This window comes from Ambystoma mexicanum, chromosome 7q (assembly GCF_040938575.1).
Source record: "Ambystoma mexicanum isolate Mex_15411 chromosome 7q, UKY_AmexF1_1, whole genome shotgun sequence".
In the NCBI taxonomy this organism is placed as follows: Eukaryota; Metazoa; Chordata; class Amphibia; order Caudata; family Ambystomatidae; genus Ambystoma; species Ambystoma mexicanum.
Window position 1 is genome coordinate 923,588,201 of NC_090941.1, and position 26,674 is coordinate 923,614,874.

The following is a 26,674-nucleotide window of genomic DNA, read 5'->3' on the forward strand; positions in this document are numbered from 1 at the left end:
CGCATATGTTCTGTATGCCAGCACATTCGAGCAACGAAGCGTGACAGGACCTTGCAGTAAAACTGCCACGCTCAACGGGAGGCCGTGAGAAATGATTCTTCCGCGACTTCAGAGGACTGTCGGAGATGCATCTGCTCACACTGTACATGTACATTTAAGAACATTAACCACATGCAATGCAGATATTTGTCAGCGAGCATTTACTGTGGTGGAATGGAGAGGAGGGTGCATGCCGTGAGATTAATGGGCAGTTCGGTGTATATACACACAGATGCAGGCTCTATGGGGGCGTCGTTTAAATTATTGCTTTCAGCAAACCCGTATTTAATGAAACATGTTACATCAAGGTCAATTTTGAAATGTGAATATGATTCGCAACCATAATAATGAATAACGTCATCAGATTTCCGATATAAGCAATACGTTTGTCAGCTCTTTCACAGTTGGCCTCACATTGTGAAAGTGTGTTTAATAGATTAGGTATTAACAAAAAGTTGTGCCCTAAACTTGTGAGCATCATTTGCACATTATTAATTGTTTGCATTATTTCTTGCTTCAAATGGCCATTTTATTGACACAAGTGGCCCACTATTCTGGTTCTAATTTCTCGCTGAGATGCGATCAATACATCAGTCGCTGCCCATCATAATGCCAAATTGGGCCAGATTACAGATACTTTGCACGGGTTTAAGTGCAATGTTGTTGTTGGGTAGACCTCTTCTATTAATGTATATTTGTACCACGGAAAGGTGTGCCCCAATACTAATACGGAATGGCATTAGCACTTGGGCAAAGTATGCCCTCATCCAAAAATGCATTGAAAGTATGATTTCTCGGCAGTTTTTGCCTTAGTGCTAATAACCAAGCAACATAGCACTTGCCATGGTGCAATAACAAACCGTTCCATCTTCCAAATCCGACTGATTTTCTTTCCTACCATGGAAAAAAAAAAACTTCTACAAAAATATTGTTTTCCAAACATCACAAGGAAATTCTGTAATGTGAAGCTCTTTGCTCTGGTACTTATGTTTTTGTCTTTCCACATCATGGATCACAAGTGTGTAAGAGGAAAATAGCCTTAAGAGGCAATGGCATATTGAACACCAGATGGGGGTCTACATATATATATATATATTGGAAGTGGAGCAATCTTTGGTATGCAAAATATCAATTTGTATTGTAAAAATCAACTGTGAGGTCAGAGACATTCAATTCTCATTGTTAAATACTTTTTTTGTATTTTTGAAATATTTTTCTAATCCAGTTTGAGTTACATTGCAGTTTAAGTTAAACATACCATGTTCCATGTCAACCTTGTGTCATGCAGTTTTTTACAATAACAGCAACAGTACTCTCTGGCCACTGCAAGTCGTCCAAAATAGGACTGCAAGACTTGTCCTTTGCCTTGAACCCAGGGATCGTGTCTCTCCTGCCCTGAAATCCCTCAATTAACTCCCATTGGCTGCAAGGATTAAATTCAAGACCCTCTGCATTGTCCACAAGGCCTTCTGGGGTCTTGGTCCACAATACCTTCAGCTCTCCCTCCGGAAATACCTTCCTACTCAAGCTCTTTGCTCCTCTACCTCCAACTCTCTCAGGGTTAGTCGCTTGTCCAGGCATCGAGTTGGTGGTAGATCTCTTTCTTTGGCTGGGGCCTCCCTCTGGACGAGCCTCCCTGCCTCTCTGAAACTCGAAGAGAACCACCTTCTTTAAAGAAGCATTATTCATAGGTCTCCAATTGCTATTATTATTATTAGCACCCGTGGGGAGTGGGGGCATACAAGCCTCCCACACTTAATCAGGAGGCTTGGATCAGGGTCTTTACCTTTTGGTAAAGCCCTGACTTCGAGCCTCCTCAGAAGCTTGAGGTGACCATCTTCCATGGAGAGTGTGCCCGAACGCATCAGTTTATCCCCTTCCCCAATCCCCAAGTTATCCCCAATCCCCAATGTATCCCCACTCCCTTGTTCCTTGCTGGCAGTGGGAACGCTCAGTGTTCTTGGTACATCCCTGCCATGGCAATGGCTGCCATGGAAAGGGAGAAAGGACTGCATATAGTTCCCTTCTCCCTAGTCCATGGCAGCCGGTTTGTAGTTTTCTTTTTTCAAATTGAGAAATGGCAAACAAGCGGGAGGCCACCAGGGTAGGGCGAGGATACTTTAGCTGTACAGGTGATGCCCGGTCTCACATTAAAGCTTCAAACTGGCCTGGGCATTACTTGCTCTGGTAAAGCCCCCACCCATTGGGGTGTATTGCTTAATTATAATTAGGGCATTTATCGAGCGCAGACCTGGCTTTTGGAAGCAATGCAGCATTTTACAATCAGAAGGGGACGCACATGGTGAGGGTACCAGAGAAACAAGGGAGCGGGGAGCTAAAATCAGAGGAGGGGGGGCTGGGCAATTTGTCAGCAAGGGCTCTACAAGCAACCAGGGGAGGAAATAGTGTTCTTCAAATCCCCTAGTCTTGGGTAGGGTGGGGGGTGAAGGAACACCATATTCAGCTGATAATGGTCACAGCGAACTGAAAGAAGCCCGTCTTGGGCCAGGCTGTTTCCCTAGTGCAGAACTGATTCACAAGCAACATGTTGGCTTTTCACTTCTCAACAAGATAAGGAAAATCAAACAAAAGAGGCCATGAAAGGCAAAATGAAATGGACGGAAATATGCAGTGAGAAATGGTTTCATAATGTATATGCGACAGAATGCAGATTAACTGTATCATGGCTACCTCTACGGAACAGATTACAATAAGAATGCTGACTTGAGGTTCACTGTAAGGGTTTCGAACAATGTTTGTTGCAGCTCCAATTTAAATATTAGCCAATAGAGAACAATGCCACAATCATCCGTCCCTAAATTGTCCAACCATCTGTCATGTAGGTTGAAACTGAAGTACACTCAACTCTATAACAAAACGTCAAATAACATGATTCACTTTAAAGAAAAAAGGCTAGAGAGCCTTTATCATCTCCCTCTGTAGCATAGGGCATTGCCAAGATCTTAAGGAGGAGGATTCACATTCACCTTTTTGGCTTTGTGAAAAGGGCAGCCCCCCCTTACAGCCACACTGACCTCTAGTGGCAGCACTTAGATATACAGGACACCACTGCTAAATATTTCCTTTGTGGAAAATGCCAAACGCAGGAAAACTGGACAAGGTAATAAAACATGGCTGCAGCTGTAAATCAGGTCCAACCTGCCTAGTAGTGCAGCAGCAACCATGAGGAATGCAAGTTAGGAGTGATATGTGTTATGAAAAAAGGCCCTCACTTAAGCAACGTCTGTTGTATTATAATATCATTGGTTATTCATAACGCACTTAATACCCAGAGGTTAATAAGTGCGTCCTGGGGATCACACCTGTGTTGCTTCAGTTCGTCTTGCTTCCAAGGCAAGCACGTTGCCCCTGAGCTATCCTCCCGAGACTCGGGACATGGAGCACACTCCCCTCCTTCAATGAGTAGTTGGCAGGATGATGAGACTCAGTGACATCAGAGATTACACCTGTGGTTAAAGTTGATTTTTTCAATCTGGTAATTATTAGCCAGGGGGCCTCATCACGAGTTGGGCGGTATCCCAGCGGTATTACTGCCGGGATAACACCTGGGCTAATAGCGTTACTGCCACCCGGTCCGGCGCTATTAGCGTCGGATCAAGGGTTGGGCTGTAATGGGTATTTTCCATTCCCCATCGGGGCCTTTCCAAACAATGGGGCATTTTCCGCACAATTAGCGCACGCTAATAGCTCCACGCTAATTGTGCCTGAAAATGGGCATTAAGTTGGCGCATTTACCCACAGATGAGAGCTGTGGGTGAATGCTGCCAGACTCGTGATTGAGTGGACCCTTAAATGCAGCAATAATAGTGTTACTGCCTCATTTAAGGGCTAACGCCCAACTTGTGATGAGGCCCAGAGTCTTCACATGTATAGCTCACCCCACACTTTCTGAGAATTCCCCCAATATGTGCAAGCAGTAATTTTGCACCAACTAAATCCACCATAGCTTGCAGTAATAATATCCTTTTTTCCCATTGCACCTGCTACAAAGATTGTCTATAACACATTTTGTTCTTGCCAATCCTGCTCCAGCAGCAGTACACCCTCGGGAAGTATTTGCATTAGTCTATTCTTAGGAATACACATTAGGAGTCCCATCAGGTCATGCAAATGCTGAACTACATACAACAGTGTTCAGTATGAGGTTATATGCATCGCTTTACTGTTTATGGTTAATTGAATCCCTCCTTGTATCGTGTCCCTCCATTTTACAATCATTCCCTTATCAATGCAAATTACAATGGCACTAGAGGACGGCACCACTGTACTTCCCTTATAATGGAGGGCTCCTGGGTTGGTCTTCAGACCCTCTCTCAGGAGAGCCGTCCACTGTGGAAACCGTGGTCCAAATCATATCTGCTCCTTGAGTGAAAAAGAATTAGGCTGCTTTATCTAGACAAAACCTTTCTTTGATCTGAAAGTCAATATTGATGAAGAAACCTTGACATCTTCACATCAACAATAGAAATAAACAGAGTACACACCAACAATGCCAAGTAAAATGGCAAACTCCCACCAACCTACACAAATGGGTTACCTTCAAGAATCTCTTTCATGCAGACCTCTTCCGCCTCCTAGCCTAGCTTCACTCAAAGTAACCACTTATAAGGCAATATCCTCCTGTCCACCACGATGCAAACAACCCAGACTGATGTTTACCCAAATCACTGTTGTAGAACTAATGCACTGAGTAACCAAAGACCTCCTAATGCCCCAGCCTGCCATGATCACAACGGTGACCCATGCCACCTGCACTCAGAACTTCTGATGCTAAAATATGCTGTGTTGATCATGAGGCAACAACATGACAAACATGGTGGCCAAAGTATAAACATCCAGATTGCCAGACAAATACTGTATTGTCTACAGAAAAGAACATAATCTGCCAAAATGTTACTACCAGCATCCATCAGACTCTGGTTTCCCCTAGCAGTTAGCAACACAGAATGATAGGCGATACTGTTTTGTAGGACCCTGTACATTTTGTTTTTTGAGGCCTTGTGCACCTAGAATATGATGGCATGTAATACGTTTATATTCGCAATGACAAAGAAAGAATTGTGACTTCAGCCACACTCTGCAACTTGTTGCTTTTGATAACTGAGAAGCATCTAAGGTGAAGGGGGTACACAGTGCCCTGCCACGCTTCAGGCAGCAGGGCCAACGTGAATATGTGGATTGGGATCCCATTGAGAAGAGTAGGAGATATGTAGTCTCCAACAAGGTCTGGTTCTAGGGACAGTACCTATAAGCACACATTCCCCCTGGAGGGTTTTGTGGCATGCATTGCTGTCGTCTAGCACAAAACGCTCTCTCTGTCCACAGGAAAAGTGGCTGACTGCAGCACAGGAGGATGGACCACATGGCAACATCTGGCTATCTGATAGTACAAAGCCCAGCCTCTATGCACAGGAATACACTTGCAAGCAAGAATATGACAACAAAATGGGTGGTGAAAACAGGTGTACACATTTTCTTCATGCTGGATATACAAAAAATGTTTGTGTCACCTATGGCATTTTTTGGGCGGGGAGGTTTTGGCAGGTGAAGGCAGATGCAGACGGGTCAGCCTATTGTATGCTGACGAATTCATGGGTTAACTCTCAAAGGGAAATCTTGATTACATTTCGACCCAAGACAGCTCTGTTAGGGAAGTTCACAACAAAGTTTAAGGCCCTAATTACAGTCTTTAAGGTAACCCACTGGAATTACCGGCGGGATACCGGCAAATCTGCCTTACCATCTTCACCGTCCGATATCCCGGTGTTACCGGGATATTACAGGTGGCTGAGACGCCGGTAAATTCCCATTCAATGGGGTGCCATAGGACTCCATGGGATGGGATTGCCGGAATCATAGGCACTGCTAGCACTTATAATTTGCCGGTAGGGACCTGAACTCCCAGCAAGTTAGGCCTGCCAGTAGTTAATTAACTTTGGTTACCTTGGTTCATAAAAAATGCTGGTGCTGGTATCACCGGCATATGTTTCTGCATTTTTTCCACACTGGGGTCCTTGTAATGCGGCCCTAACTCTGATATGTCTTCGTCAGGCCAGTAAAGTACACTCTTTTGGCCACAAAAACTAAATGCAAACACATTACATCCTAAAACATACAAACAACAACAGCAACAACAATAACAGCAATAATAATATTAATAATAATCATAATACAGTATTTTCTTACATAGTGCCGCATGCTGCATCTAAGTGCTGTAATGACTGATCCCCATGTTATGGCACTTAAAAGGCAAAGTCAGGGCAGCCTTAGAGTTTGAAATTACACAGTGCAAGCTGGCCTCCTGAGAAAGATGAACACATGACTCATGACCTATTCACCTAGACATACAGTAGAACATCTCCATTTTGAAATTCTTTGATAAGATGAAAAGAATAACCTCTATTAAATACTAACATACTGTATAGTTTCACTGTCATCAACCTTGTTCTTAAGAGTTTAAGTAGGGGTGATGCATCCCTTACATGAAAGCACATGCAGAATTTAGCAATAATCACCCATTCCACAGACTGGAACAGATGGTAACGGCCCAGGGCTCGAGTTAAATGGTCATCCCTTTAACTCGAGCCCCGGGCCATTACCACCCTTTCCAGCCTGTGGAATAGGTGATTATTGTTATAAGCACCCTGGGTTGCTAATCCGATAACTCGGGGTGCTGATATCTATGTATTTTGGATGAATGAATGGGATGCCTCGTGGCATAACGTTCATTCATTCAAAAGACATTTTCAAAATGGCTGCCACAGAGCTGGAAGACGGGGCTCCAAGCGGAGTCCCTCTTACATTTCCATGGTAGCCAGAAGGAAGACGGAATGGGAGAAGTGGGGGCATGGACGCGCTGAAGCTATCAGGTAAGTGGGGGTGTGAGGAACAGGGAAATTAAGGAGAACGGAAGATAGTGGAACAGGAAGAGCAGTCTTCAGCTTGCTCGGAACGGGGGCTTGGATCGTGGGATTCTGCCCGTGATCCGAGCAACCTGATTGGTTGCTCTACCTGCCCTGGGTGCTAAAACAAAATCAGCTATAGAATTTCAAACTCAAAAAAAATAATCATGAACCTCTTTCAGCCTACTCATGAACAAAGCAAGCAGCTGTTTCCTGCCAAATATTATCCATCTGGATCGACATGTATTTAGTTCCATTAAATACACCTTACTGTAATGTTTAGATGCTTGCGACAAGCACTCACTTAATGCACACAAGTGCAGCACCCCACTTACAGAACAACTCTCTCTCAACAAACTTCCCACTTAAATGTAGATTACATAAGAAACCTTGTTGCTAGACACTCTTGCCAAAACCCACTCTAAAGGACCGCAGTCTTAAACGGGTCATTGGGGTCGTTACAAAACCAGCGGTAGCTGTGCCGATATAACAGGCACGGCTGCCATGGGTATCATTTTTTTTCCAGTGCCTGCGAATGGGCAATTACTGGGTCATTGCGGCCCCGCCGGAACCGATAAATGACCATTTGCGGGCGCCAGAAAAATATTCTCCCCATTGCCTTTGAGCCCTTTCAAAGGGAATGGGGAGGTCGGATACAACAGCACCATTCAGAATGGTGCCGGTGCATCCGACATGCTGTGCTCGTGGGTGCCGGTATGCCTGACAGGTCAGTCCTGGCAGGCGGGAAAGCACCCGCGAGCAGAAGTCGTAGTTTGCCGGTCCGGTAACAATGGTACCAGCAAACTTATAATGAGGCCCATTGTGTTGATTTGCTTAATGCCTCAAGTTATTTTAATCTTTTTAATTGTTATCTCTAAGCATGATTACTCTAATATTGTTCTTGCACTGTAAAATCATGAAGGAAATCTGACAAACTCAAGCATGCAAAAGACAGTTCTTTCGTTGGATGCGGTCCTTAGAAAGAAATATAAGGTCCAGATTATCAAAACTCTGCCCTTGTGCCAAACAAAGGCGTCAATTAATGTAGCATTGTTTTTTTCTGCTTCAATAATACAGAGTGGAGGGAACTGGTTTAGAACCAATCTGTATGACCTAAATACACATCCACTACGGGACAATGAAGCAGGCTGCTTTTTATACTATGTGTGTAACATGAAATGAAATTCAATAACACATTTGTTTTTATGTTATACAGCACACATAGCACAACAAGCAGCCTGATTCATTTGTATCCATGTCCAAAATGTTTTCAATAATACAGAGTGTGATGAAACACGTTTGCTCCATTTTATATCATTTTAGAATTTGCTCAATGTTTACCACTATTCCAAATGTGACCTAATCTGGATCCATGTCCTTGATGCCAGCAGAAATGTGCATTATTTTCTGATGGAAACCAGAATAAAACGATTTGCACCCAGCCCGACGTTTCGATCTCTTCGGTGTCAGAATCTGGATTTTTTTCTGCCCTTCAGAATAAGCCCAGCTAACATCATGACCAGGGGCGTTGCAAGGGGGGGGGCTAAGGGGGCTGTAGCCCCTGATCTTTTGGTTGTAGCCCCGGATAGAATCTCAGGAGCTACAGCCAAAAGACTAGCTAGCCCCCAGTCCCAACAGTTCCGACATCAGCTTAGCCCCGGGTCTTTTCCAGACCTAGCAACTCCCCTGATCATGACAGATTTACAAAAACACTTTTGAATGGGAAAACCCCATTGAAAAAGGCCTTGCACATCAGGCCATGCATCATGTATGGTGTGTTCTAATCTTCTTTCCCTTGCAAGTAACATGGGAAGGTTAGCTTTTAGGGGCAATTTGCAGAATAGAGAGCTATGTGAATGATATAACTCGCTGAAATTACAGTTGGAAAGTCCACACTGCAATCTGGCTTCAATGCGTATAGACATTTGCAAATCTGGGAATAGTTTTGGGGACTCAAAATTGCCATATAATAGCTACTTTTAGGGACCAAAGCCCACTGGTTGAATACAGAAGAGTAGCAAGGAACAGAGTCAATATATTACATTGGAATGCAATACAACTTGCAGCGTGTCCCCTCCTAAACTAAAAGCGTCTACTACCCAAAATGCCTCAAACCACACATTTATATACTGGCTAAATTGGCTGTCATCGAAACTTACTTCATTTGGCCTTGCAAAAAGATGCAAATCTCGCGATGATGCATTCTCTCGCTTCAGGGAGCAAATTCCCACTTGCCCATTTTTATTAATTCTTGAACCTGCGACTTCCTCTGATCGCGTGACACGATCCTTAAAGTGTCCCATCGTGGCGGTAACCTTGAGGTCCTGCTGCCTCACCCACTGCGAGGCATCCTGGGCTTTTCCATTCACTAATAGCAATCCCGCCCAAACACTGCCAACGTGTGCACTGCACTGCTCCCCAGTGACAATGCCTTACTGAACAAGACAGCACTTTACCTAGTGCTATCAACACTAGTGTCAAGCCTCATAATGGCATGTACAACTCCCTTCTTTATTCTACATTTTTCCACAGATAAAAGTTAAAGACAACAACAAAGAATATATGTTTTAAATAACCATAGTCACAATGTTTGCAGTTGTTGCACAACCATCCTTACTATCTAATAATTCACCCCTAGATGTCATACCTTCTTAAAAAGATAGTTTGTATATGAAAACTGGTTCAGTGCAAACTGACCTTTATTAATCCCTTTCTATAATAGCCAGGCATATATTTGCATATGTGTGTGCTGAATACCAAGAAAAGAAATGTAATCAATACAGTAATTGTTGTGCTACAGAGCAAACACAGTTTGCCACATGGTATGATTTACAGTTGCTCTTTTCTCTTTTGTAATTCATCATCAACATCAAATGTTCACCAAGGAAAAAGTAAACATTGTCTCTGGTATGTTGGGCTGTCTAGAAGCAGCATATCCATGTTATTAGCACAAAGCCTGAAGCAGCAATAGATCACAATGCACATTACAATTAGCATTACATTCATGGAAGCTACACTGCCCTATTGTATATTTTTGTGTAACCATGTACATTGTAGATTGCCTTATTATGTGTAACCAAGAAAATGTATCGCCTTAACTGCGCCCAGGTACCTCCGGGTTGGGAGCACATTACAAATAAACATACAAACAAACCTTGTGGTTTGTGTCCCCGCGGTGGACAATATGATGCAGAATTTCTCCAACAGCTACTTAAACCTAACCAATCATGTGCCATTTTATGAAACTTTTGCAGTATCTTTTGCAATATGAAAAATATCAAGTACTAGCACACAAGATTGCTAGTATGAAATGGGCTGGCCTGCATATGTTAAGTTGATTTTGTCTGCTCCATTTTGGTAGTGGGACCAACAGGAATTGTGGGATAACCTTCAGGGATGTTTGTGCTAACAGTGCTAGCAGAGAATGCCTTTTGGTAGTCTTCAATGAAATCCAATTAAGTAAGGGCTGCGAATTGAGGGAGAACATCTCCTACCTTAAAAAGAGCTGCCGGCAGTGAGAAGCTAATAGAGAGTCCACTCTACAGCCCCATAATCCAAGAAAACCACAATCCCCTACATTCCAAGCTATTATACACTGTTTTCTCCATCACGTAAAACTCCTCAAATCCTCATTCCCCAAATTGACAGCTCAAAATAATCTTTTCAGTTAATTCTTTTCTTCCAATACAGTGGTTTGCTTCAAGGTTACACGTTATGGTCTTTGAACCCTGTCAATGGATAAAGAAATAATACAATACTAACTGGCAACAGATGGCTCTTCATCCCTTGTGGCCTCACCATTCTCATACTGGGTTGTATGAACATATGTAGGTAGCTCATTTACCTTTCCAGCAGTATTGGTAGTTTAAATGATTCTGTTAGTGACATGTGCAATACATGGTCAAAAATGTCTTCCGCTGGTGACCATTCACATACACAAGTTCCCCGGAATCCAGTGATTGGCATGCTCGCTTTGGCTCCTTTTGTAAGGCTTCTTTGACCTATATTTGGATTGAATTAATATAGGTGATGAGCTTCTTGCACTACTGCAATATCATGTCGTCAGTCAGATGTCTATTCATATAAGATGCGTTGCATGTTGGTGATGAGAGAAGACACATCAGGTGGTTCATCAGGATGCCATATTAGATTAAACCAGTCTTTCTATTTATTATACTAAAATGGTAAAACAAATGAGTGGAAAGGCATCTGGCAATGTGGCCTGTTTCCACACATAACGTATCCTGCCGGATGTTCATAGTTTCATGTTGCCTCTCGACTTCCCATAATCATTGAGGTTGGTGGGACAGTGCAGTTTCTGAGGTGTTAGGAGTGGTGCACTGCTGAGTTACATTACCACCTGGCAAGAAAATTATATCCCCCTGTCAAGGGTTATATTTACATGGACTCAACACCGGGACACAAAATCCCTCATCCAAAATTGCACCTCTGTCCTGTATTGGACTTGCAAACCATCCTGAAAATATGTTTACAAGAACGAATACATATTGGTTCCCACAGCATCTTTGTAGTTTGATGAAATCAACCTGAAGATTAAGAAATAGGCCCCAGGTGCGAGGGGGCTCTCCCAGTATTCCTTACATTATGCTGCAAGCCAATGATGCACTGCCTACTATATATTACAGCGATCAATGAAAACACAGTGTGTACCAGTCCTGAATGAGGGAATCCATCATACCTCTCTTTCCTATTTGATTGAATCCCTAATAAATATGTGCCAACTGGGACAACAGTACCTTTGGTGTGACTAGGCTACCATTTTTATCCCGAAGAAAGTTATCAGGTTGTAGGCAATATCCCACCTTGGAGCTTTTCTGTGATTCTGGAGCTGCATCCTTTACAATACCTAGCTCTTGCAGTGAGGAGAATGGTGAGAGCGACACCTTATTGGGTGATGCCAATTTCCTGACATATCCAAACATGTGTGCATCAGTGCAATCGTAGTGGGTTGCAGTATATTTAATGTAGCCTCTGTGTGGGTGTTAGTTAACAGCCAGGGTGTAGGGTGAATGACCCAAAACCTGAATGACAAAAACAATTCCAAGTAGACCAAATAATCAAGGCACCATTTGCAAGAAAAACAAAGATTTATTACTTGCAAAAAGTATCAGACGGTCCCATAGAACCAAATTGACACAGATCTTGCTCCAACCAATGAAGCTACATCTTTTTATAGTGGAAAACTGCAAGTTAACGTATCTATGCATAATAATGAGTACAACATAATCCTGCACTTCCCACTGGCTAACACCCATACAGAAGTCTAATCTAGTTATCCCCTATAGCCCATTACCCTATTGGTCACACATGATCTAAAACACACTCCCCTAAACACATGATTTAGTATATCATCACTATGAAACTTAAAAGTTGATTGGCTGCCACGTACATTTTTATCATAATATATTTAATTCCTGAATAAAAAGTCTTTATAATCACGTGATGTGCATCCCTCTGTTGAAACCTGATCAAGTGTGAAGAGTGAGGACAACTCTGCTTTGATAATACAATGGGTTTCCTCCTTAAACCAGGCACTGTGGCACACACAGACAGCCTCCTTACATTGTAATTTTATTTATTGGCATCACATCTGCTCCTCCCATCCCACAGTACGGCCCTAGCACGTCTCCTTCCCTATCTTTCTAAGAACCCAGGTGCCCAGGGATGACATTATTGAGGCACCTCTTCTGTTTGAATGTTGTGTATCTATTAATCCCCTTGAGTGCAGCACTTGCAGTTCACAGAGGATGACCACCCTTCAGACAAGGACAGTAGTGCCCTAAATCTTCATCAGGCCTCTTGGCTTCCCAACCCCCATGCCCTGTTTACATGAATTTAACCTTCAAAAGCACATTCCGTCCCTTCCTCCACTCGACCCCGCATTCTCTTCCCTGTGCTGCTGAGCACTGAAGCAGGACCCAGTTAACTGTTATGGCCACAGCTCGGCTGCTGGTCACCTTGCCGGCATAGCTTGTTACTGGGGGATGGAAGGGGGCCTCATTTATGAATGAACTAAACAGAGCCACATCTCTATGTGAGTTATATTTTGCATCCTATCACGAGCGCACCCTGTAGCATGCCTCTTACTCCAACATGGTGAAACTGTTGCTGCCCTATCCCCAGACATTGTCTGTGTCCCAATGCTTCCCTGACTTCATCTCACAATCTCTACCTCTATTAGCTACCTACGAGCAAATCTATGAGAACACTACCTCATACACTAACGCTACATACAAGCTACATCACCCTATCTTTAACCTCTGCAACCACAATGTAGCTACATGGTGTTTCTAATATGTGTCAAAGCTATTTACAAGGGAATACATATTCATTCTGCCACAACCAACGAAAACTGCTAACACTATGCCACCTTCTAATATGCCTTGTGCAATATAAGGGGCCGATTCATGGAACAAATGTGCATGCGTGCGATTCATGGAAGGTCCTGCGCATGTTGTCCCCGGGATGTGCGCCAAATCCTTGCTTGGCGCACACAGGCGCATACGTCATTGCAACATCCAGAACGCCATGCGCAATGCGCACATCGAAAGCGCACAACGTCAGCGCACACACCAAAAAGGGGGCGGAACACGCGGAATGGGGAACAATGCGTGAAAAAGAAGGCATAACTGGGGAAGTACTGCACGGAAATACACAGAACGCCACATGCACACGAACTACACGTATTCATGGAATCGAATAGGGGAAACCCACGCACGGCCAAAGACACGAACAGGACTAAACACGTCCACCACACGAAGGCAGGCGGTAGCGTCCCTGCGCATTACAAAAGTGTGTGCAAAGAACAAACACGTATATACAGCCTTGATGAATGTCACATTCTAGGAGAAATGACATGTCAAGCAATGCTCAAGCATCCCAAAAAAGCACGAAAAATAGATACGCAACCCTAATAGCCCACGTGCGTCTAAAAAAACACACGCAGTACGCTGTGGCAGACAGGAACACAAAAAATGCATACGTGAACAACACGTGGGCTAGTATGCCTGGAAAAAAGGGGCACGCGACCAACCTGGACACCTGCAGTACAAAAAATAGCGTGTTTGCAACTCACCGTCTGCCTTGCGTGTAGAAGAAGAATGCGTAGCCAACACCCACGCCAAAAGAAAAACTATGCATTGTATCTGGTGTGAAGTAATTGCGTGTGAACTCCAACGTCTGGAAAACACACGCGCTGCTTCCCACGAAAAGCACGTACAGAACGATGGAAAGCCACGTGGGACGTTCAACCCGTGCCAGGGAAACGCATGCGCACATTTTACGTCACCTATGCGCTCACGCACAAATGACCTTTCCTCGAATTACACGCTGACGTGCTGTTTTTTCACGTGCCAAATCGCTCCGTATCAAGCTGGCCACGTGACAACACACGGAAGACCACGCACCTTCCCAGAAGGCCGAATTACTGCCCCTCAGAGCCCCGAGCAGCCTCCGACGAGCCATCTGCTACTGCCTGCTGCTGCCACCGTGCCCTGCCATTTGGTGCCTGCACATCTGCCATCTCCAGCGGTCCAGTTGCTGTGACCTCCCCTGCTCGAATAGTGGACACCCGACTGGTATTCCATCGCTCCACAGCCCAGCCCCAGGAACCAGTTGCCCACCCACACCTGCCTTGGGGGTTGTCATGTCCGACACAACACCATCTGGCACCAGGGGCAACCCCCCAGCTGAGAGGCAGAGGGCTGCCAGCTTCACTTCCATTGAAGTTGGCATCCTGGTAGAGCAAGTCCTGGGGCATTATGATGCCCTCGTCACACCATCGCGCACCAATAAGGAAGGACGGAGGAGGATCTGGATGGACATAGTGGGTGCCATCAACGCAGAGGGGATGGCACCCCGCGACATCAAACACGTCTAGAAGCGCTGGGAGGACTACAAGTCCAGGACCCTCAAGAAGGCCCGGCGCCTCTTAGACGCAGCGGATACAGTGGGGCGCCAGGGTCATCTTACCAACCAGCAGATGAGGGTCCTGGAGCACATTCACTGAGTGCTTCACCTCCAGATCCTCAGGATGCAGGCCTGTCTGGAGTCGAGCGGTAAGTGGCCATGCGTTGCTGTGTGAAACAGGGCATGTTGCAGTGTGCTGGTAGTCAGCTACTTGCCTGTATGTGTGACATGGACCATGTATGGATGTTTGTGTGCAGGGACATGATGGTGCTGCATGTGAGACCAGTCTTGCGTGAACCACATGGATGGTGTATATGTCACAATGCAACATGCGGAGCATCATGAGGAATGCACACATGAATGCATGCCTGTGTCTGTTCTTGGACATGGTTGGGGTGTGAGAGATGGGTGCTGCTGTGTCTGAGTAGCATGTGTGTGACTTGTAAATGCCATGGATGCATGACACATGTCCATGACGATGTGTTGATTCACTGATGCAGCCTAGACATCCTTGTATCCACTGTGTCTGGAGTGTACGAGGCAAGATGCATGAAACTATGGTGATGTGTGTGCATGTGATCAGTATGACCCATGATGCATGTGAGTTGCAAATCACCATTGCATGTTTCAACAGTTCCTTGGATATTTATTCAAATGTTCATTGCATGTGCCATGCTTGTTTCCGCATGTGTGTTGCCTGCACTGACCCATGTGTTGTGGAGGGACATGATGGAAGTGACGTTTGACAGTGCCACTCATGTGCTATTGCTTCCTGTCTAGGGGACTATTGTACAGTACCCTGATACTTGTGTTCTATGTCTCCCTCTACACAGCGGCGAGTGAAGAAGAGGGCAGAGATGGAGCTGTGGAGCAAAGCAGTGGGGAGGCCTCCACCGGCTGGCGCCGCAAGGCCCAGTCACCCTCCCAGGAATTACAATCACCGGGAGCGAGGGGACTGGTCACCATGGAGGGGCCTGTGCATGTCACTGTCCCTGACACTGTGACTGCACCACCATGCACCAGCAGGGATGCCCCATCCCAGGCCCGTCCGCAGGTAGGGAGAAGGTCCACGTCATCTGGTACTCCTCTACCTGCGGACGAGGGGACCCGTGACCGTATGGATACCGTCCTGATTGGTGTCGTGTTGCTTACGCGTGACATTCGTGATGACGTGCAGCCATGGTCGGGGGTTTCCTACATGTGTCGGGCACTCTGGCGGCCCTCTCCTCCTCTGTGCAGACTATGCACCAGTCATTCTCCATGCCGTCTTCCGGCCCAGATGCCACCAGGGCCCCCTGTGGACCTGCCCTGACCAACGCAGCCAGCTCGGTGGAGATCCCATCCCTGCCACATTCGGGAGTCAGAGGTCCAGCAGGGGAGGACACTCCAGCAACTGGACCCCAGCCAATGGAGGATGTGCCGGCATCATCGGGCAGGGCACGTGCACAACGGCACCGGTGGATTCCATCAGCCCGGATGCCGTTGTGCTGGCAGAGGCAGTTGCGTCAGAGGCAGCGGCAGGCTCAACGTGGTAGGCATCATGGCTCGGGGCCATCAACATCAGAGGGGGAGGCATCGGCCGGAGGGCAGGAGGACCCTGGAATGGGAGTGACTTCCGTGTGGCAGCGGTTGGGCCAGCAGATAGATGCGGAGCGGCGAAGGGCGGGGGAGGCACGGCTCACTATGGTCAGGTCGGAGAACTCCATGCGCAGGGCATTGAGGCAGGCTGTTTGCCTTGAAGCAAATCGCAGGGAGTTGGAACAGGCCATGACTGCAACCCTGCGAGACCTCGAGGACAGGGAAGAGGCCCGCCTACGGGACATCGACATGGAGTTCGATGATGCCTGGCCCGGAATATCACAGAGTAAGCTGTAGGACTTGCCCGCCGCCATTGTATATAGTTCATTAGTCTTAGGTTTCCTTTGTTTTTCTTTTATTTTGGAGTTAGTGGACATTGCTCCACTTCGTGTATATAGTTTTTTCTTCATAGGACTTTTTGTAGGTTTCCTTTTGTTTGTGGATCATGGAACATTTGGACTTCGATTGTATATAGTTGCAGACTTGTACATACTTTCTTTTTCTATATTCCCATGGATCAATGGTTATTTTTTATTTGGATTATGATTTAATTATGGACGTTGGCAATGGACCACTTTTTTATTGTACATGATTTTCATTTTTTTTACTTCATTGGATTTACAATATAATTTCCTAAATCGGTCGAGCTTCACTCCTCTGCATGTTGGTATCTCCGAAATTCGAGTCCCATACTGGTCTAAGCAAACTCTCATGCTGGCATCTGTATGTAAGGCCTTTACTGGTTCAAGAAGTGTCGGCGGACAATTCCAAGCAGTTAGTTTGGACCAGAAGGTGGATCTATCCACTTTATCGAAAGCTTGGGTCAAGTCTACGAATATTACTTATCACTGATGTGGCTGTCAAAAAATTCAGACATGATAACATTTTTGCAAATGAAATAATGGCAAGGAATGTGTCGGAAAACATGCAAATAGGAATTCATGTGCCACTTTAATGAAGTAAATCAAGGGCCAGGGGAACATGCCTCAAAATGCCTCAAAATGTGCGTAGGGACGATAATTGCATTGCATTTCAATAACTGCACCACAGAATATGATGATCAGAATTCCTGGGCCTCAGCTTGCTATCGACATTACGTGGTCCTGTGAGTTGACATTTGCTCAAAACCAGCCTTGCAGCTAAGAGACATAGACACGATCCCTTGTTACTCTGTAAAAATAGGAAAATGTGCCCAACAAACATGGGAAACCATGAACATCTTGGAACCTATCCCTTGCTTCTACCCACAAAGTTCCACTGATATTTGTTTTTTAAATCAGTGACCCGCAGAGCAGTAACATTGGTAAAAACTCAAATAATACTACTGCCCAATATAAAGAGGAATTTTAAGGTGAAAGAACATATTTTAATAAACATGAAATATCCCTACTGGCAAAGCTAATTACTTCCTTACTCCCTGAAAAATCATTTGATTCTGAGTAGGAAGTAACATCATATCAGAGCCCTGCTTGTACCCCTGATCGAGGAAATGATATGACAGGATACATAATACAGCTTGCAGTTTTGCCCACCCTTTCTCACCACAGCCCAGACACAATTCCACTAGATTCTTACTGAGGCTTTGTCTGGAGCACCTTTGAAGAAAATCACATATATTTGCCTTTCAAGTCAATCGCAGCAATTTTCATAGGAACAAAAGATTGAATGCTTTCTTCTTTAACTAGGGACCCCTCTTATGAAATTCGCTGTTATCAGTTGCATGGGGATGCTAGAGGCAATAAACACAAACACATTATTATATTGAAAGCAGCTAAGCAGAGAAAGAAACCGAAGGCACAGTTTCCTAGACTGTTCCTAGAGTATCCTATCCTTCAGAAAACAAACATTTCCTTCACTGTATCGCCCTGCCAAAATGTCTGATTTGTTTTTTTGAACGTTGCTGATTTGTTTTTCACCCTAAAGGAGTGTTCTCCTGTGCCCTTCATCTGCACCCCACCCTGGCTCCTGTGCTAGCCTTCAATACCAGTTGACAGGGCTCTGTAAAAAGTGAGGGATTGTAGCAGTAAATCACTAACTGGGATATTTGCATACCCACCATACTTTGTAATGCAAAACATATTTAAAACCTCACCATGATATTATGTGCAGTTTGAGAAAATGGCCATGAATCTGTAAGTGCACAATCACCATGACGTGTATACAAGATTGTTTGCAACATACCCCATCTTTAAATTGTTGGGTAGAATTATAAAAATGCTCAGTGAAACTGTTTTTGCATAGCAGCGAGTTAGCATATTATTTGTTAAGGTCATGCCCCATGGAACTTTGGAAACTTGGAAAGGTGGCAGATTGTGTCAAAAGCATTCTAGTAATCTCTATATCCGTTGCCCTAATACTATATACGAATAATGGCAGGCATAGTCCATTCCCATTATCCCTTGCAGGCCAGGTAAATGATATTGCAAGCTCTCCGCTTATAAAGTAGACATGGCATTTGCCTACAAAAAATCCTTAGAGAGCAAATTAATATTTGAGTTTTAGAATGCATTAACTTGCAAGGGGTGGCTGCTTCAAAGTGCTTGTATTACATATGTACAAAGAATAGGAATCAGAATCATGGGATGAGGTTACACATTCATGTAGCCTGGTTACTTGCACTCAGTATCTGATATTTGAGCTGACAATTGGGCTACATAGTCTGGGTGACGCTTTTGCAAATTCTTGTGCTTAAATATAATTCATACGAGAAACATAAAACAAGTGGATGTAGGTACAAGTCTGGTAACCTTTTGTAGAGCCAAGGTAGGCAGAGTCAGGGTTATCTGGTAATATATCTAAGGAGGCCTGGGGCGGAAGTTCGAGTCATAAGGTAGAAGTGTGGTAGAGTCAAATATAGGAGTGATGGGTAGGGAGGGGAAATAATTTGGTTAATGTTTTCAGACATCTCTTAATTATATCTTCTGTTCATGCAGTACCTTTTTCATATTAGTTTTTAACCTATTTTGGATGTATTCTACTTTTAGGGTTTGGGAGCTTTTAAGGTCAAGCTTGCATAGTAGGGCAATGTAAATAAGCTAGACCAGAATATCAATACTACTTCATATAATTTAGCTTCATTTTGAGAGAAAGCAAATATTAGGTACCTGCTGTGCCTTGTGCATTCTTAAATCTTTTTGAATAGGTGGGAATTGTCTGTGTGCACTGCTGAAATTCTTCTGAGCGGCACCCAACAGGAAGTTGGGCAAGCACACATGCGCACAGCTTAGATGGAACATTGCTTTGCACTGATTGAAGCACTAGAAGCATCACAAGGGTTTCTAGTAAAAATATATTCTGATTCAGCATATGTCATGTCAAGGGTTTTGACCCATGTTGAATCAATAGACTGGGTAGATGTGGGGATGAGCTGTCGCCACCCATTATTCTATCCCAGAACAAACTAAATCAATAGACTGGGTAGATGTGGGGATGAGCTGTCGCCGCCCACATTCACGCCAGAATCCAGGAGTTTGCGTACACCAAAATGGTCACCTAATCTGCCACCCACCAGTGCAAAGAAAGATGGTTCTGTTCAAAATCTGTTTTTATTGATGTCAAAAAGTTGCTAAAATCATGGGCACAAGACCACTCCAAAGATACAACCTTCTTGTGGGGGGTTCCACATCACCACTCTACTGTAAGGATGCCATCAAAACAATGTTAAGCAAGGATCCTATACTATCAAGCAAAATACCACTCTATTGAAATGCATTAATTCAAGACAGATCCCAAAAATGGGTGCAGTACCAGCTTTGTCCACAAACCGGCGCTAGCGGTCTAAACTCTGACAGGAGAACTGCTACTTCAGAAGCTAATCAGCCTCCTGAGACAGCTGGAAACTTGAAAGGCCCGCTGGTTAATCAAACCTCTTAACCACCTGCTGTTCCCAGAGACAATCTGATTGCATTAACAGGCCAAGAGGCTGGGAAACCTTCTCACCTCAGAGACCCACACAACAGCCCAGGAAATCACAGGTTCATGCTAACCAAATACAGAGTGGCCCCCTGGCCTGCTGACCTCAGGCAACACAATAGACTCTTGCAATTGAATGGTGTATGTTAATTTTCAGTGTGGACTGTAAACAGAGCCCTGCCTGGGAGAGGAGAGACATGTGGTACTCCCAAGTTTCCGGGGGTGGACTCAGACACTTTTGTGGAATCATATTGCAGCAAATATATGTTTAAGTTAAATGCTTCTAAAATATTGTATTATGCTCACAAAAATGTGCAATTTGGAGAACCTTAATCTAAGAAATGTACCCACAATTCAAGACTTGATTCAACTCTGTACCATGTTCTAGGACCAAACCCCGCTATTTATTAATATTACATACACTGGGTTTATGCTAGAGAGTAAAGTACTGGAATATCGGTAGAAGGGGGGTGTAAATTTGTGTAATTTTTGATGAAATACCAATGTTGCAAAACCCACTAAAAATGAAAATAAGTTGCCATTTCTTAATCCAATCTCTTAGAAACATCAGAGTTGGAACAGAGACTACCTTATTTGATATATGATGTGTGTATGTAATATCAACCACTTGTGTATCTGGGAAAGGTATTTAGTTATGAAAATGATTTTCTAAGGTAAGAGCAAAGGGGAGTGTTCTTTCTGTATGCCATAAAGATGGCACCTCATGACTCACTCTGACACACAACTCTGTTCTCCAGTGAGAGCACAGAAAACTCTTCAACCTATCAGAACCCTTAGTGGGTTGGGCATGCAGAATTAGCCAACTAACCCACTTTCTAAACACATAAAAAGAGCCACTGGAAGCCAGATAGGACTTTCTTTTTCACTTTCTGCGGAGCATTTTGACTTCAGACTTCACATCCAGAGATCCAGACTTCAAATACATCAATCTCCAGAGACCAGAAATTAACCCCAGAATTTGTAGCAGAGAGGCCTGAATCCACAAGCTGAATCCTTTTTCAGCAGGCCTCCAAATCATTTGCAAACTATTCAACAGCCGGGCGAGCTGTTTGAATTTTTGCCAGAACCAGAGACCAAACCGCTGTGCAGTGCCGAGAACTTTTGTCAGAACCAGAGATCTAGACCGCTGTGCAGTGCCTCTAGCAGAGCTGACCCAGACGGTAGAATTATCCAGTGAGCAGAACCAGGCCGAGACCTTCCGTGGCGAGGGAACCGCAGTCCAATCCTGACCCGATCCATGGCGAAGTCGCATTCCTGTCCAAAATATAGTGTGAGTACCGCCAGAATTGTGCAAAACCCAATCCCTTAGTTTAAAATAATCTAATCCTAACTATTTTAACCTATTTAGAACTGCCTCCTAGTATCGTGTCATTCTGTCATCTTTAAACCTGAAAACTGTCATCTGTCATTCTGAGCTTTAAAATTTCAAATCCAAAAAACTACCTTTACTAAATCGGCCGTATCTCCGGAACCGTTTGTGATAGAAGTGAGATTTTATTTCGAAGCTGAGATTCTAAACCGACTTGCTACTCCTCATTGTCCGTAATTGCCCTCGACGCACGTGCCTAAAATTGCTGCAATTTGACATTTTGCTTAATTTCAGCCAAGTGTAAAAATATTTGTCCTTGCATTCCTTTGCTGAAATTCGTTTGCAAACCGACAATCATTCATAGAGCATTGCTAAAGTGATCCTGAACTAATACAAAGCATCTCTCACTCACCCTGAACCTCCTATAGGGCATTAAAAGCAATTTGAGTATATTTTTCACTTCATTGCCACCACATTTAAAAGGATTTTGCCTGTGTTTAAAACTCCTACCTGTTTTCCTCTAAGCTTGCTAAGGGGGAACTGGATTATATTTGATTGCATTCCTGAGAACTGTGTGCGTTCCTTCCATCTCTTTACCTTGCATAAAGAGGGGGGGGGGGTGAATTGTCAACGAAAAGTGATTACATTGTCTTTTGTTGAAGTCATATCAAGTTTATTTTCTGTACTGCATTTTCATTCATCATTGCATTGTTCTTGAAGCCATAAAAGCATTCTCAGCTACTTTATCCTCCCTATATCACTTCTAGGCCATCAAAAAGAGTGTACCACTGTAACATTATCCATTGTTGATCACTATCATCTTCACAAGTGTGCTATCAAATATTAATTTACTATAAAAGTGTGATAGATATATATTGTTTAATTTTCAAGTAAACCTTTTAATTTGCAAAACAAACCTCCTTCTTGGCTCAGTGGGGTCAGGGGGATTCTAAGAGAGGGGTGTTATATAAGGGTTGTCATCCAGAGTAAACGAACTGGACATAAAAATATATCAATAAGGGTTTCCCTCAGCATCCCAGACTAGGTAATGACTTAGCTGTAGTGTTGAATTGAATCCGCTTAAAAATGGGGGCTCGTAGCCGGGGATTCTGGATTAGTTCTATCACTTGTGCAGCTTAATACAGTGTGCCAACTGACCGGATACACATAACCGGTTAGATCACCACGCTGTTTTACACTGTGAAATCACCCCTCAAAGGAACGCTCTAAGGAAACGGTCTGTTTTGCAAAATAAAATACAAACTTCTGTAAGTCAGGAAGGAACTCAAATTCCAGAATGACGACACTGGTAGATATCAAAATAGCCATAGAGCACTTCTTACATAAGCTATTTGTAAGAGGTGAATGGACTGAGCAGTGCCAGGATGCATGGTTGCAGGCAATCACACAACAGGTCACTGCAACTGGGTTAGATATCTGGAGAGATCAGGGTCCCTTACATGTGGCCCTGAGTGAACTATACATGGCTCCTAAAGCTAAAGATGAACACGACAAGATGGTTAGGATAGCGGCATATTTGTATCTATATATGGGAGCCATGCAGGACAAATGTGCTGAAGGCCAAGATCTGGCAAATAGGCAACAGATCGCGCTAGAGAAGGCCCAATCTGACCTGGTCTCTTCTGAGCAGAGGATGCACAGAAGCCAGGAGTCAGAACATGAGAGCAGACAGTATCTCATTAAAATCAAAGAGGACATGTGTATCCTGCAACAGGAAAAGTCTGACCAGGATACCAGATTTCTGGCCTTGCAGAAGGAGTACCAAGAAGGTTTGGACTCCCTACTGCAGAGCCAGAAAAAGCTGGAGCAACAATTAGATTTCAATAGGGCATGTGCTGAGCAGGTAGTTACCCTGCAAAGCCACCTAAATAAAAGAAAGACAGAGAGCAATAAACTGATCCTGAAAGACCTGGATACCCAGGCAGAGTTTGATCAGGAGAACCAGAAAGCTGGTGCCTTTCAAAGGCAAAGGGACGACCTGGTGGCACAGATGCAGACTCTTAGTCAGGAAAGGGACACCTTAGGACAGGAAGTCTGCCATTTAAAAAGAAAAACTGAAGAAAATCACTTGGCCCTCCAGGGGCTGGGTGACCTCCGAAAAGAGCATCAGAACTTGTTAGAGCACACCAGGAGGGTGGAAGAGGCTCTGGCAAGAAAGGAGCAGGCCAGTAGGGATGGGACTCAGGAGGTAACCCTCCTGCAGCAAAGACTGGCCCAGTACTCCAGGACCAAACAGGAGGCACAGAGAGAGAATGAGGCTCTCTGCCAGCACAATGATAGGCTCCAGCAACAGGTAGCCATGCAGGAGAGACTGATAGAGTCTAGTAAGGCCTTAACTGAGGAACTGAAGGTGCAGGCTATTGCATTGCAACAGGGACCAGGGGCTGATAGAGATGAGGTTCGCTGGGAAAGGGAAACACCTGAGCATAACTTCAGGAGCCCTAGTACCAGAGCCCTTCATCTCTCCCAGTCCCTGGACTCTGCCACCCTCATGTCCCCTGGCGCACATGAGCACAGGGCCACAGGGATGACAGATTACTATCTAGCCAAAAGTATGGGGCTCATAGGCCAGTACCACCCAGGAATGGATGGGCGGGCGTCCGGGTATGGGCACCTAAGTACAGTGCAATTTAGTGGGGAACCCCAGGAGAGTAGGCCCACTAAGGGCATCCTGAAAACCTCTGCCCAGTTAGGTCAGTGGGGGGGGCACCCATCCAATCCTGGTAGCAAGGAGGGATCTGAAGACTCCTCTGAGCATCACAGGACACAGGAGACCAGGTCCCCACATTCTGCCAGCTATTCCTAGGCTCGCAGAATCCGGGAAAACCTGGAAGATCAGACGGGCACCTCTGGGATCAGTGCTTCTGAATCAGAGGATGAATGGACCAGGGTTACCCGAACCAAAAAGGCCAATAAGGTGAAAAGGGCCTTGCTTAAGGAACCCGTAAAACAGATTAAGGCAATCAGGAGTGTCATCACGCCTTATCATAAGAACGCCAAGTATTCTGTTTGGGAACACTTGGAGCTCTATGAGCAAATGATGGAGACTTTCCATTTGAAGGACAGCAGTAGCTGCATCCAGTACGTCAAATGGACATTCTCCCCTGAATACTCCAGTTTCTATGCGGGGCTGGAGGACCAAAACCATTCAAGATGGTCCACATATAGGGCAGCCATCTTGAAACATTTTTCTGTACCTAGAAATCCCCAAGAGGCTCGCAAGGCAGCCTTCAATTTGCAACGTGGGGAGGATCAGGCCCCACAAGAATTTGTGCAAGAATTGAAGCGTGCCTTTGCGCAGACCACCAGAAGGGTGCGCACGGACAGCAGAGAATTCATCAATACATTTTTACATGCTCTTCCCAAGTACATAATGACCCAGCTCGTGAGAGATTTTCACAAGAAAAGATCTTTAGACTGGGTCATTGAGCAAGCCACCCAGATCTATGAGGTGCAGAAGCCCATAGAAAATAAAAGTAATGCGCAGAAAAACCCCAAAACCAACAGCACCCCTGCTGCTGCCAAGGTGGCAGAGGTAAAGGTTGCCCCCATTTTAGATTTGGAGATGGGGGTCTAAAAACCTGCCTGCGCCAAATAATACACAGCCCAGAAGGCCCTCGGGCCAGTCACAGACAGGGAGTCGAGGAGGTTATCCCACAAATGGGGTCCCCCGCTCCCCTGACTATGTAAGTCCCCGCTACAAGGGAAACAGACCAATCCTGGGTTATGTGTGGACTCCTCCAGCCCAAGGGGGGGGGATCCAGCCAAGCACTTGACCCAGGGAACTTCCCTCCTAACTTCCCACAGGAGGGCAGAAATTCCCCAAACACTGGGCAGAACTTTTTTCCCAGGTATCCACCCAATTTCCAACCCCAAAACCATCCATCCTTCTTTCCCCAATTCCCTGGGCCCAGACAACCTAATCCGGGAGAGGGGAGGCCAAGGGTGGAGGGGTACCCAAATCTTCCCAACCCAGGGTATTACCAGGAAAGGGATAGCTACCCTTCCCGGGATCAGCCCAGGGGAGAAAACAGAACCCTGTATCAGCCTGAGCGGGTTTCCCAACTTGAGCGCCCAAAATATGGCACGGGATCTGGGTCAAATACTGAGGGCTCAACAGAACCCTCAGATGAGCATGCCACCGCAGAATGCCCCAAACTCTGGACCTGGTGCTCCAGAACAATGACGGGGGCAGCACCCCGATAACCCACCGGTTCCCAGGGAGGAGGCACAAGGGGAAGAGGGGTGTAAAGCCTTGGAGGAAGCTTCCTTCCCAACTTGTAAACAGCCCCTGGAAAACCAGGAACCGGAAACAAAATCTCCTGCCCCTGAAAGCCTGCCTCCCAAGGAGCAGAGGGGGGGTAAAAGAAACAAAGGACCCAAACAGACCCACTTTGTGGAGGAGGCACAGGTCTTCCAATTTGAGGGAGAGGGATCCTCAGAGGATCCTGAGAAAAGGATCTTCTCCTTCAGAGATGGGGGAACTCCTCCCAAGGAAAAATGGGTCCCAAGAGATTCCAATCCAGACTGGGTGGATGTGGGGATTGAACTGTCGCCGCCCGTCATCTGATCCCAGAACCAACAAAACCAAACTTCCCTGGTTCAAACCCATCCTGCTGACTGCCTCTAAAAAGGCAGGGGCGGCCCAGAACCGGAACCAGGGGAACCTAAAACCGAATCAACAGACTGGGTAGATGTGGGGATTGAGCTGTCGCCACCCATCATTCTATCCCAGAAGCAACAATACCAAAATCCCATGGGTCAAACCCATCCTGATGACTGCCTCCAAAAAGGGGGGGGGCGGCCCAGAACGCGAAACCATTTCCAGTTGCCAACTTTTTCTTTCAGATTCCCCAGGCTCTTCACAGAATTCTGCCCAAAACTCTTCTCTCTCAATGTCAAAAACCAGAAAGTTAGCCTACCAGTTGTACAAAAATGTGCA